Source organism: Centruroides vittatus, unplaced genomic scaffold (genome assembly GCF_030686945.1).
Source record: "Centruroides vittatus isolate TY-2023 unplaced genomic scaffold, ASM3068694v2 contig_743, whole genome shotgun sequence".
NCBI lineage: Eukaryota > Metazoa > Arthropoda > Arachnida > Scorpiones > Buthidae > Centruroides > Centruroides vittatus.
The window spans coordinates 435,137-450,001 of record NW_027122479.1 but is presented as its reverse complement, the minus strand read 5'-3'; the positions used below and the strand labels follow the sequence as shown (position 1 = coordinate 450,001).

Here is a 14,865-nt window from a genome sequence, read left to right as displayed (position 1 = left end):
ACTACTTTAAAAAATGTCCTCGAGCAGTCAACGACCTTCCACTCGCGATTCAGCTTTAATAAAATACATAATTGTCGTTCTAAACTTAAGGAACTGTTTCGTATCGATGCGCCTTATACGTTTGAAAAATTACACTCGACATTTTTATCTAGACGATTATTTAAAATGGCAAAGGAGAAAAATAAAATCGATATCGATGTGTAAATAAAGCCACGCTTGTAGCTTACAGTTTGTAGTTATCGATTTTCGTGCCCTAGCATTTGTTGCCAATAGATACAAACCGACTAGTTTTGTAAAATGTATCATTAAGTTCGACTCGGGTTTCTCTAATTATCCAGCTCTTTGCTACATCATTAGTGTACGACGTAAATCGTCCACCTGAAGCCTCTTATCCAATCGGATGCGAGGAGAAGAATCGAAACACTCGAGTGCGGGGTTACTAGCTCACTCTGTCGGTACGAACAGTCGTGGAATGTAGCTTACTCTTCTTCAACACGTTGGAAATTAATAAGGTAGGTACTGTACTTAATATTTATATTTGTAGTCGAATCGATTACGTCGCCAGCCGGCCGACTTAATGGACGATCTAAACACCTAAATGCTTAATGACCTAATGTCTTAATGATTTTTTTCATCTTTAAAGTGTATTTACTTATAAATTATAAGCTATAATATAAGTTAACGATAGCCGTAATCTTATTACCATAATATAAAAGAAGTCGAAATTATCTACAGCTACGAGAAACCTTTTAAAATGTAAACAATTACGAAGGGAATCGTACAAGAGATTGGCACTCGAAAAGATAAGAAGCCGAGCGGATAATTTATATTCCTATACTCCAGTTACGTATAATGTTGATACACGGATAAGAAAGTACTAAACTATATTTACAAAGCTCTAATTTAAATGTAACTCATTTTGATATATTAAATCGGCAATAGGAGAGATAAAGTGGGCGAAGTTGCTCTTTCAAATTTTTAAAATATTTTTCCAAAAGAAAAAGCCAAAATCGAAATGTCTCTGGCATCTTCGCACGACTTTCTTCAGCAATCTCCACGATTTACGATTTATTATCGTACTTTGGAAAAAATATACGGGTTACCCTTACTATCATTTTCCTGTATTATTTAGAATATATAAATCATCCTCGTCACACGTACTAAATTATCTCGCTAGTTCTATCGTAGTCGAATTAATCCGATTCGGTTTTATTACAATTAATAATAAATAAGAAAATAATTGTTCGATTGTATCGTTTAAATTGGCCATTCCTTACGCCAAAACTATACTTTTTATTCTTCTTTCTGGATGTATTTAAAGAAAATTTTATATTTCGATGCCGATAAAATTAGAGGATTCGAGCTCGAAGCCGATATTTAGAAAAACGTTCGATCGACTTCGTCGCTTAAATTAATGCGTTTGAGAAATTACGCGCGTGCGGACAGAAACGGTTGAGCGTGTCAAAGGAATTACATTAGAATTTTACAAGTTCTAAAATTTAATTTAAAAAGCTGCGTTTATTTGAAGGACACTCCTCTTCTACACACGCGCTTGTGTGTGACTGGCTTCCTAACGAGAATCTCAATATTCTTAATGGAATGTAATGTACAGTACTTTGATAAGTTTTAACGCGTTGCAATACTCTAACGATCCGAAATTTTCTCTTGAAAATTTTTCTTATTTTTTTTGAATTTTAAGATATAAAAACCAAACTCGAAAATTAAATTTTTTCATAAATATCGTGCTGTAAGTATTGTACAATTCTGTGGAAGAAAGGTTCTCAACCTAACTTTGCTTCTCTTTTTCCAAAACAATATTACAGATTATATTACGAAAGAATAAAACTCAATTCTCATTCTATATTTAATACGAAGTAAGAATAAATTGTAAATAGGACGAATAAAAAACAATTACGAATTAAAAATACTTTTTTTTATTAAACATAGATCAAAGCGGATTTTACTGAAATGAAATTTAAAGCTATATCGATATAAATATTGTGCACCAATCTCCAAATGACTCCTCCGAGATGGCCGGTGATTAGATCGAGAACTTCACTTTAGATTTTTTCTAATTTTTTGATATATCTCGAGATCGACTCATTTATATTAACAGTTTTACTTACGGCTTTTCAGTTTTAGTATTTTGAAGGAAAATATCTGTAAAAGAAATTCATTTTCTTTCCACAACGGGAGATTAATCGTAAATCCACCCGCACTAAAAGTTAATAAAACGAATAGAAAATCCACCCAGAACGGCAGCAAATTTTTAATATATCTTCTTTAGTACGTTGATGAAACGTCTCGAGCAACTGCGATTCGATTTAGAAAACTGAAATATTTACCGTCGATTGTATCGAACGAATTACTGGCCGAGGAATAAAGTTTCGCACGGTTGAGCAAACCGCAAAGTTATTTCCAAGATATTGTAATATCATTTCTAAATTTAGACGATAAAAAGCCACGCTTTATTGCCGTTCGGATGTAAATAATTCAACTTCTCTATCGACGTCCACAGAACTCCCAAGCAGAAATTACTACCGTAAATAATTAAAATAAGAATAAATTAACGTAATTAAAAATGATTATTTTCAAATAGCCGCCGAAGCTAACATTTTTTAAAAATTTAACATCTTTCTTATATAAAATACAATAAAAATACCGTAAAAAATTCCAAAAATTTAATTTATTTAAAATTTGCTTCGTAATCATTTTTAGTCGAAAAATGGAATATACATTATCGTCGTATCATTCGGTTTAATGTCGACTCGAAGAATTCCTGTCTGGCTGCTTCCGGGGGGCTACGGGGACTTAAGCCGTGCCATTGACACAAAAGACTATTAAATATTTGTTTGTTCGTAAAATTCGTACTCGCCGTCGTAGGTGAAAACCCACGTTCTTCACCTACGACGGCGATTGTGATTTGTCGGACCGTCCGCGTACAGTACGCGTTAATAAAAGATATATATGAATTGAGATATTTTAAATTTTTGAGTTAGGTAGGCCTACTGTACGAGTGTACTGTAGGTCCTCCTTTAGGTGCTTCGGGATCCGCTCCCGATTCGAGTATACGACGAATGTACGTTAAATGTAACGTTAAACTCCCACCCTCTTTAAGGTAACGACGATAATTTAAAACTTTATTTATATAAAGAAAATATTTATATGGAATACGTTCGGTATATCGAACATTTTTTGTTTCTTTACGTCGACACAGATTTAACACGAGTCTTCTTATTTCTTCTTATCTCGTCCAGTTTTCTTTTTACCGTCACTCTATATGCTTTTATGTTTCTTTCCAAACCGCTTCGCCATTTATCCGACTCGTCTTTGATCCACTACCAACCTTCTATTTTCGTAATTTGTTGTTTAACAACCTTGTGTAATGAATTATCTTCTTCGTCTAAGGATTTCTTTATTCGCCAAAAAATTTTTTCAATCACAACATTTCTATTTCATCCATATATATTTTTCTCGTTCTCTCCTTTTCATTTCAATTTGTAAAGCTTCGAGTCGAATGCCAAATATATGTTTCGCAGTATACAGTAAAATATTTCAAACGTTCGCAAAGCGTGCGTTTTAAAAATATTTTTTCCCCTGCCGTATATTAAACTTTTTATTTTAAAATTTAAATTGTAGACTTACTTATAACTTAAAATATCGATAGAATCGTGAAACTTTTAGTTTCTTCGGCTTGTACGCCTACTCCAAATCTTCTAGTATTAGGTATCGATTATCTGTGAAATATTAAACAGATTTTAGAAGTAGACGGTACAACGGTAATGCGAAAGAAATGTCCTAGAAATAGTATGTAGAAATCCAATATAGATAAATGAAAGAGGATATTCTTTTCATAATTTATATTTAGGTTTTGATGTATGCACAAATGTAAATGAAAGAAACTCTTAAACTTCTCTTTTCTCTTAAACTGTGAATATATACTTTGAAATCTTTTAAAATAAATTTTTAATTAAATATTTTCATACCAGAATTTGCCCGTTAAACTTTGTTTGCCTAGTGACGTACAAATCTCGGTAGTAGAACCTCCGAGCAATGAATACATATACTAAAGTTTAATCTCTAAGTTTCTGCTTAAAATTACCATTGAAATTATTAATAGATTTAATTAATAAAGTTGGAAATAATCTAAACATTAAATAACGTATAAATGTTCCAATCGGTTTTTTATAGCTTTAATTAAAAAATAATATCAAATCTTATGGAATATTTACGATTAAACTAAGTTCCGTTGGAACGTTTTCTACTTGTAAAGTAAAAATTGAAAAGTGGAGCATTTCAATTGCAAATTAGAATTATTTTACTTGAATTTTGTACGATAAATTTTCGTCCGTCTCGAGATACTAGATTTATTGATCATTTTCTCAGATTTCATGGAAGAAAAAATTGGTCACTTCTCTTTTTAAAAAGAATTTTCCAGTGTTTCATCCAATGTTCATAAGTTTGGAAGATAATCCAATAAATTTTAAAAAAATAAGTTTCAATCTGATTTATTCACAGATTAAAGTATGTCAAATTGTGCATAAAACTGTAAAACAGAACTCTTATATATTACTTTCTACCTTTAATAATACTTTAAAATAAAAATAGATTTATAATTACAATGCGTTAATATTTCTACGTAGTTTCTTCACAGCGTAACGAGGGAGTTATCGAAATACTCTGTAACGGGTTTTTTCTAAAACTGTGTTTGAAATTTTCAAATGGATTTTTTTCCAAAACCGAATCAAATGTTTTGCATTTCTACTCAAAGAATTTTTATTTCTATTGTACAGAACATACAACATTATTAAACCGACAAGTTTCTTTATTTTAAAAAATTGTTTTCTAGATTTGCTTTTATAGTTTTTTCTTTACCGCGCAAGTATAAAATAGCTTATACTTAAAATATATAAAATTGATCGAAAAGGATATAGGCCTACATAAAAAAGATTTTAAAAAACTGTTTTATTTTCCGCACAAACTGCGTAGATAAATTTTACTAATCACTCGCAATAAAATCAATTACGTGATTTAATTAAATTAATAAAAAATTTACCCTGTATAAATTCTTTAAAAATAAAAATAAATGATTCACAGGAGAATAGTAATTATCGTATTAGTAATAATTAATTTATTATAACAACGTACGTAACTTTCCTATTGTATCTGCCATAACTATAGCAATATAATTTATATTATAGCAATTATTGTTTCTGGGACCCCGAAAAAGTTAAGTAAACTAAGCCTTTCAGAGGTCGAGAGGATCCTGGGCCACTTATCTTTTTCTCTCGGTATATTAAAAAACAAAGCGGCGTTACAGAAGTATATTATGTATTTTTATTTATTTGACTTTTAAAATAAAGATGTTTTTCTTAATACACAACGAACAAATAGTTTGTAACATTTTTAAGGCTCTCGTAGGCCTATGCAGTGGTTTTGTTGGTCTTCCCTACGATATCTGTCGTAATGTAATTTATCTTTTATAATAAATTATTGATAATTGTTCGAATGCTAACTACAAATAATTTTTATTAATAATTTATAATGTAATTAATAATCAGTAATTTACACCATATTTATGTTATTTATTTAATCAGATTTTATAACTGGAATGTAATAAATGATAATCTAATTATAAAACTGATTAAATAATAAAATATACGGACGAATACCGAAAATATAAAGTATTATTTTCTATATATTCACGTAAAATGTAAATTTCAATTATATATTAATATTTATAACGTATTATAATAACGTATGCATATATATTAATATATATGCATACGTTACTTACCGAAAAAAAATGAAAAAACTGTTATAAATTTGCAATAACTTTATTTATTTTTCACTAAAATAAAAAAAAATTAATGTTGGTTAAAGCTAATAACTCAATATTAAATTTAAATCTATAAGTAGTTCATTAAGACTTATAAAATATTATTATTAATCGAACTTAATTTGTATACTTAAGAGAAATGGCAGAATTGCCAGGGTTTCAATCTTTAAAATGAAAAAGTTTAAAGATTTAACTTATTAAGTAAACAGTAATGAGAAATTCTGTAATTAGATTTAATTAATTATCAATAATTAGGCTCGTCAATTATACTGATGAGTTAAAAAGTAAAGACAAATCGCCGACTATCTTTTCCCTTCTTTTAAGATGCTTTAATGTCTAAATTCTCCAGCCATTAAGATTTCAATTAAAAGACGTAAGACAATTTGCAGTGAATTATTAAAGTTTCTTTATGAATGTAAACAAGATTACTTTAAAAAAGAATTAAAAATGAAGAGAAAACTCAGTTATTTAATCAATTCTAATTATAATTACGTTTTTAGGTTTATAAAGACAAAGTAATAATTTTAAATGAAATTTCAAATATGTAAGTTTAATTGATTACTCCGTAACAAAATTAAGCATAAAGCATTTTAATTGATTACTAAACAAATAACACAATAACTTTTAAGAATTATATTTTAAAAATACAATAATAATTTATCAGAATCTAATATAAAACGTTTACAAGATGCGAAACTTCGAGTTAAATTTTACTGGTTTAATTATTCAGCTCAATTGGGTTCTTTCAAACATAAACATAATTTATTCAATTCGGCAACTTTATCCAAAGATCCACATCTTCCAGCCCAGAAACCATATTCTTGGCAACGGGTATGACATTTATCTTGCTCTTTTGGGCAAAATGTCCATATGCTTGCATAACCTACAAAAAATGAAGAAAAAGGATAAAATTCTCAACTATACCATTCATATATCAAAGGTATAAAGAAACTTTTAAGGAATTAATTAGTTTTTTTTTCAAATATGAAAGTAACTAACTAAATTACACTTAAAAAATAAGCTGCCCCTTATTCTATAACTTTTTTTTTACACAAAATGCGTTAAAGTAATGATTTTTCTCTATAAATACGCTTTAATTAGCCCGCAGTTGCTCCTTTCTAAAATATAAAAATATGCTAATAACAATTACATTTTTTATTGATTAAATTTTTCTTTTCAATCTTTTATCGATTCTCACTTTGTTTCTAACCATCCGAATTACTGGAATATTTCTTAAGAGTAATATAATTTAAAGTATAAAATTTAATATCCAGTTCCTTTATACAATATTCCAAAATTAAATTTTCTAAGTCTCAAAAAAATGTTTCATAAATACTAGAAGCCCGGAAAGCTTCCCGTCTTTTAGAATTCTGCTAGACACATCCTTTACAAAAATGCCATTAGCTTTTAAAGCAGAAGTAATTGTGTTCTGGGCAACTGTATCGCTGTATCGGTTAGAACATTGAAAATTAATGTTATGTTACGTCATAGGTATATGGTATATGATTTATTGCGTAGAAACAATCTTATCGGCCTACTTAAAATGAATTGAGAGGCTTTCGAGGTCTTGAAACTTGTTTCGTTTATAATGGTCTTAGCTATAAATTAACTTTTCGTAATTGAGGTTATGAAAATTAACGGTTCCGTGCGGATTTTAAAATAGAAACACGAACAGCTGATTACAAAATAAAACTAATTGCAACAATTATCGTCATTAATTATAAGAAATTAGCAATTCTTAACAAAATTATCTTAATAAATATAATTAATAATTGAATAAATAACAAACATTTATTATTACTCAATTATAATGAATACTAGTGAACTTCCTCATAAATATTAGAGAATCCTCTAGTATTTGTGAATTACTATACGCACGATTTTACACCGAAAACATTGTTAATCACCAAATCACACGGCTTTGAAACTCGAACTCGGACCTGTGTTGGCCCGATTACTATAATGCTTATTGCGCGTTGACTTTGTGATAATACTTATTGTTTGAGGTACAGTAATTCAGTTTACTTCTACGCTCGATTTAGTACCAATTTCATAGGCGAACAAACAATGGTGATAAGTTGTGGAATTAATGTATTGTAGGCTATAATGCAACAGTCATCATCGTTATCGTCGTCGCTGATTTACTTTCATCAATGTGTATGCGAATACAGAATAAGAAAAAGGATCTTCAGAAAGTAAAGAAATAAAACATCGGTCTAATGATTTTTGTTTAAGATAATCTGTCCGTTGATCCCTATCTTCGGCCAACTGTCTCGCTACAGTAAAAATTCTTTACAGTTACTAATTAAACTTTACTAATATATTTTACGAATTTTCTCTTAGGAGTGCCTTTCTATTGAAATCCACTTTAAGAATGTAATGTTTATTATTAGAACCGCAATTCATTTCATAAATCGATAAGTTTTCAAATATATAAATTAATTAAATAAATTAAACATATTATATGACTTGTTTATAATACAATATTTCCATAAGAAAAATTATAAAACTAATTATTTATTTATTACTTTAATTATTACTTATTTATAATTATTTATTTATTTACATACACATATAATTTTATATATAAGTTTAATTTATTTAACAAGTATGAACAAGAATACCGTATAGGGCCTAATAATGTTATACAGAGAGGTGCTACTGCAGTAGCGCAATTAATTATAAAAAACGAGTAAATGTGAGGCGCAGTTAAAAACACGAATAAAAATGAAAGTAAAATTGAATGCATAATTACGTAAACGAAAATGATAGAAATCAGAAAATTTTGGAAGGTAATTTCATAAAAGCAATTCTGATGAGAAAAGCAGTAAGAGCCGGGGGAAAAAAGAGCGAACTTAATAACAATAGATAATTAGGAAATACGAGAGAACGGTTTTATATTTCTAATCTTTACAAACATTATTTCTTCATTACGATTTTTGCAAGTCCCCGAAATGCTTTTTCATTTTATCTAATACATACCGTAATAAGTAATCAGATCGTTCTATTTCTAATATCGCCCGCCCGTCTATAAAAATACAAGATTTTTTTATACGCAAAGTTTGATTAGTATTACTCAGTACACATCAGCTGTAGAATATATTTAAATAATACGATCAATATATTTCGTCTAATTAGGGAAACAAACTTGTAAAATAATCAACTTCTGAGAGATAACGATTTAAAGGAAGCGTGAAAACAGTGCATTTGTATTAATTAAAAGATGCTATCCGAATACGTCGAGCATTTCAAATAATTGAGAATATGTTCTCTTAAGATTAAACAGAGTCGCTTTAAACATTTGAAAATTTAGGTAAGCAAATATTTTTAATTAAACTGGGAAGAGATATAATTGATTTCTATTTTAATCCATTGTTTCGTTAGGTAAATAATTTGTATTTTAAAAATATTTGGCTTTTATACCGAAATAACGCAGTAATCAATATTTTTTACACGTTTTGCTTAATGTTACCCTTGGTGGCAAGATGGCGACCAGAGGGATTTTTTCCTACATTCTAAACGGCGACGGGAAAAATTTTCCCTACATTCACGACTGCTACAGGGAATTTTATTTTACCCTGCGTTCGACGTGGCTAACGCGTTTCCGGTCGCCATCTTGGTCTTCTATGGAGACTGCGCGTTGCGCACTGTATCGTAATAACGCGACCTAGTAACTCCTATACTATAATAAGCTACTGTAAATCCTATTTTAATAGAAAAAAACATTTTTTTACTCACGTTGATTGTCTGTCATTTCCCTTTTTTACATTTCTTCCCGACTTTCGAACTTTGATCTTCGTTTATTATAGATTCTTTCCCCCCTTGTTTTGCGTCGGCTGCTACTGTCGATGACTTCTTATTTCTTCTTTTTTTACTCGCGGTGGTTGACGTTTCCTTATCCCGACCCTTCTTTGATTTCTTCTTATTATTATTATCGACGTTTTGAACGGGTGCAGACGGAACTGTCTCGGGTTCTACACTAGCTTTTCGAGATATCCCGGATGCTAAAGCCGAAATCGTCGCACCACATTCTAGACATAGGTAGTGCCATTTGAATGACAAGATACATCCCCAGGACAGACGACCACATTTGCTTTTAAAAGTTCCTTCGTACACCGAATATTTAACTGCACACGAACTGCATCTAAGAAGACATTCATTTCTTTCGCTTCTGTAATATAATTTGCATGTCTTATCGCACGTAGAACACGTCGACTCTATCTGCTGTATACCTAATTTGGCCGCAAATTTGAATGCATTATCAATTGCCGGGTTCAATCCCAATTCCGAATAATCTGTTTCCATCATTTTATAAAACTTCCTGGTAGTACATTTGGCCCAGAATTCCTTCGAACTCAAATCAACGTCGCCCATGACGTGCACGAAATTTCAACAAAAAGAACGCAATTTTTTTTTGTTTTTACTCGTAAAAAATATAAATTACCTTTTTAGCAATTCGGAAAGAACAGATATTGTAAAAAAAAAAATTCGATGCCAACACCGAACATGCAACACACCACTGTCTTCTAAACGCCCTGCAAACGAAATTTGCATAATTCGACGATCTCGGCTCCAACACATTACGTCACAACATTTCCAAAGAGCTCCCTCTCTCTCTCGCGTCACAAACGCGAAATCGCGCGTCTCCGTTTCGAGGTTACAGGAAACGCGGCCGCTACGTCGAACGCAGGGAAAAAAATTTTCCCCGTCACCGTCTAGAATGTAGAGAAAAATTTCCCCGTCCGCCATCTTGCCACCAAGGGTAACATTAACCCGTTTTGTTTAATGTTCCTAATTTTTTCGAAGTAATTAATTAATTATACTACCGTATTTATTTTAATATTATGTTATAATACCTTATACAATTATAAAAGGCTATACTACTGTGATCGAAAATATCGGGAATGGTTCATTTAAACTGCTCGCGTGCAAGAGTTTTCGAGTGGTGCGAGATATTGGAGGAAGGCGGAGGACGGGTGGAAGAGGAACCACGTTCCGGTAGAACAACACGTAGCTCGAGTCGGAGATTTGCCGCCAACGATCGTCGTTCAACAATTAGGGACATTCTCGAACACGTTCTGGTATCATTTGGATCTTGTCGAGCAGTTTTAAAGATCGTTGGGCCGGCGTCGTTTCTGCAGTCGCCCCGAAAACGACGACTGTTCGAGTGGCCGAAAAAAGCTTTCTCCGAATGAATCCTTAAAACGCGTCACTAGGGTGACGAAACGTGGATCGACGCTTTTGACACTCAAACGGCTCGACAGTCGAGAGAATGGCGCTGGAAAGGTGAAGTGAGTCCGAAAAGACCCGTCAGTCGGTCGAAAATGGAGATCGTGTCGACTGTTTTCCTCGATTGCCGTGTTGCGTATCGCGAATTTCTTCCGACTGGCCAAACTGTGGACGAAGAAAATTACTCCAGCATTTTGCCTCCTTTGCGCGAAGCAATTCGTAGAAAACCACCCGATTTGTCACCAGAAAACTCGTGGATTTTGCGTGGCGATAATGCACACGTTCGCAATGTTCTTGTCGTTGGTGAATTTTTGGCCGAAAAGTCGACAAATATTCGTGGAACTAAATTCGCTGCCGGTACCAAAGAGGTTTGGCGAAAACGGCTTGAAAGCGTGTTTTGAGGATTTGAAAACACGTCGCGTAAGTGCATTGCAGTGGGAGGGGATTACTTTCAACGGGACGAAATAAATTTTGATAAATAAATTCAAATCTTGAGTTTTATAGAACCGTTTCCGATACTTTTTGGTCACAGGGTAACATATTAAAACATTTTAAAGCGACTTACTTGAAAAGGGACATAATACCAATGCGAGCACTAAAATGAAGAACTTTAGATGCAATCCCTCCATTTCCATTACTTTAAATCTGTAATTAAAACTAAATTTATTATTATTTTCAAAATAAATTTGATAATGTTTTACTAAAGTATTTTTAAACAGGTTTCACGCACTTCTCGGCAATTCGTATACCTTTGTTAACAAACGCAGTATTGAAACCGCGGAATACTTTAAGATCCAGTAATTTTAGTGGAGTATTACGGTATTTTAAATTATGACTTTAAATCAACTCTAAACTCCTGCAAGTTCAAAGGGACCCTTTTTCATTCCCATCGTGGATTCGGCCAGGCCTACGAAAAGATAGTGAAGCGATAAAGACATCGGTTTACTACTCTAGACTCGAACTTGAGTCCAGATTGGTGAGCTTTTCGCGATTTTTCGTGGATTCGGGCCGACCCGTAACTCGGTTGGATGGAATCGCCGAAGGATCCACGATCTATCCAATCTGGATTCCAGTCCGGATCCAACAATCAGAAATTATCAAGGATGATTTGAACCGCATAAATCCGATTCTGACACTCGTCACCCGGCCATCCCACCGTAGCCTAGTCGAATCTATAACAGAAGTGGAGAAGACCCTATTGGTGCATATAAAACGAAAAGTAAAAAAAAGTTTTAAACATAAAAGGTATCGCCAAAATAAGTACATTAGTATTATATTATTATTTTATATTTTTGAATAAATTATTTTGTGTATTTAAACTTTCATAATTAAGAATAAAATATATTCTTTAATATTAATTAATAAAAATTCTTTTGATGTTTCAATTCTAATTAGCATTTCTAATTTATAATATTGGTATGTTTTAATCAATCATTACTGATTTGCTCAATTAATTAACATTAATTATAATAATATAAATATATGCTGTGGAAAACCGCTTAAGAGTCAATCCATATTAAAAGATTTATAATATAAATTATTCCAATAGACTTCGTTAAATGTCCTGTAAAATTTTACTTTTATTGTAAAATTGTGAAAATAAAGAGGCAACAGTAGATTATTCTCAAAAAAATGAAGTTGAAAAATTTAAAATGTCCTCAAAAATATCTGAAAATAATACAAAAGGACTTTTACCACCACTTCTCTCACACAGAAACTTGCCTTAGTTACAAACACTTTCTATAAAAGTAAGAAAACTGACAATGAAAAGTGTTAAGAACTTTGCAGTTTCTGTAAGTGAAGAAATGCCGGTCAAGGTCTTTTGTGTTATTTAAAGACATTTTTAAAAGTAATTTTGTGAAACATTTTTAAGTTTTTAATTTTAACGTTGATTCAAAATGTAGTGCCGCTTGGTACTTAAGTTTTTAATTAATAACCAATATTTCAGACCTCCGTTATAATTTTATAAATAATTTCTTTCTTATTGAAGAAATAAGACATCATCAATAAACTGCTGAGATGTCTTAATAAAAATAAAATTATACGATTATTATTTTACTAATGTTGCAGGTAAATTTCGTATCTAAACTAACGTTTTCACCTTTGTTTTCCCATTAGTATTAACAAATCCAATAAGACAAAAGCTCTATATCTTTCTTAAATTTATATCTGCTTTGCAGAATAGTTTATAAAAAGTTATCCAATAGTAAACATCTGTAATCTTTTAAAAAAATTACTTATTAATTTTACAAATAGACTCTACTGCAGTGAGCATTTAATTAAAACATAATAGCATTTATAGCATTTTCAACGAACTGTAGATTATTATTATTATTATTATTATTGCCACCGTATCATCTATATATATATATATATATACTATCAAATGAGCCCGGCGTTGCTCCGGCAAACGATTTGGATGATTTGGTAAATATTGTACGTTTGGAAATTAAGTTACAACTATCAAAAACAAAAAATTGCATCTAAGATAGTACAGTAGAAGCCGTTCTTCAGTTTAAGCCTTAATCCTTTCCCTCTACCCGCTGGGGAAATTTTCGAAAAATCCCTTCTTAGTGTGCATTTTCATGACGTATCCTGTGTACCAAATTTCACCTCTTTAGGTTCAGCGGTTTGCTCTGGGCGATGATGAATCAATTAGTCAGTCAGTCAGGAGATGTAATTTTATATATAGAGATAAATGAGGATATTTGTTTGTTAGTTCGCTATATACTCCTAGACCGTTCGACCAATTGCTACGAAATTCGGCAGTTACATTCAAATACTCGTAACTTAAATGATGTCTGCATCTCACTCCAAATTGTCGATTGGATTTGTATATATCGATTAATTTCTGTCTACATTTGATTGCTGGCTTTACATGTCCCGCCATCTGGTGGAAAATAATTAACTAAATATAATTCTTACAAAATATATATATATATTAACTGAATTACTGCGACAGGGAGCACATAGCACTGCGTGGAATGTGGTAGTGTGTTGTCTCTGTACATTGTACTTTTCCTGTTAGCAATAGAGTCGCGCCGGATATGTATCTAATTCCATTCAGAGGGAAATTTTTGAATTGAAATAACGTGACTCGCAGCACAATCAGATGCCTGGAATGTTCTTTTACCGTTAAACTGGGCTTCTTTCTCTTACGATTTGCATGTTTGGTTTGGACTTTCATCTAACTTCGTTCTCGATATTAAGGAAGGAAAAATAGATACGGGCGACAGTGCGAGTTAACATTAAAAAAAATTATGATATCTGAAAAAAAAATTGAGATATTTTCATTTCCTGTCTACCTGCCCATTGAATTTATGCCATTTCCTACCATCCGAGTATCGCGATATACGTGACAATAGTAGGCTGAAATAACTCAACTCTGTATATGGTTTTCGTTTTAATATTTGTTATGTCATAGTATTTGATTTATGTAACTACAAAGGTTATCTTACGCAAGCGTTTATCACACCGAGTGACCAATCTAATACATTTTCAAAATTTTCTTTTTCTACTGTACACAATTTAAAAAAAATTTTAAATGTGTTAAGAGTTTATCACACCGAGTGCCCACTCTACGTAAGATAACCTTTGTAAATATAAATCAAATACTATAATATAATATAAAAGGAGGGATTAGAAATACGAAATAATCTTAATATTTGCTGTTGTTATTTTCTGCCCGAACAACGCCGGATTCATCTGCTAGTTTCCGATAATTACTGTCTTTAGCTACTTACAAATGGCTAAAATGGAAATACAGTAGAGCGTCGATAAGTGGAACGTCGGTAAGT

General features: G+C 31.5%; 1 protein-coding gene and 1 long non-coding RNA gene across 2 annotated transcripts in view; one reads left to right on the top strand and one right to left on the bottom strand.

The window, feature by feature from the left end:
• The first annotated feature begins 409 nt into the window (after window positions 1-409).
• The window catches only part of LOC136981111 (neuroglobin-1-like), an 89,035-nt gene continuing 74,579 nt past the window's right edge, over window positions 410-14,865 (top strand). Inside the window, exon 1 of the mRNA XM_067277387.1 lies at window positions 410-512. The gene's annotated coding sequence lies outside the window, so the exon portion shown is untranslated. The remainder of the gene's footprint in view (window positions 513-14,865) is intronic.
• Window positions 6,290-14,865, bottom strand: part of LOC136981114 (uncharacterized) — a 44,302-nt gene continuing 35,726 nt past the window's right edge. Inside the window, exons 2-3 of the long non-coding RNA XR_010881647.1 lie at window positions 11,634-11,713; window positions 6,290-6,722 (exon numbers count right to left, since the gene is read on the bottom strand). This is a non-coding gene — a long non-coding RNA (uncharacterized lncRNA). The remainder of the gene's footprint in view (window positions 6,723-11,633; window positions 11,714-14,865) is intronic.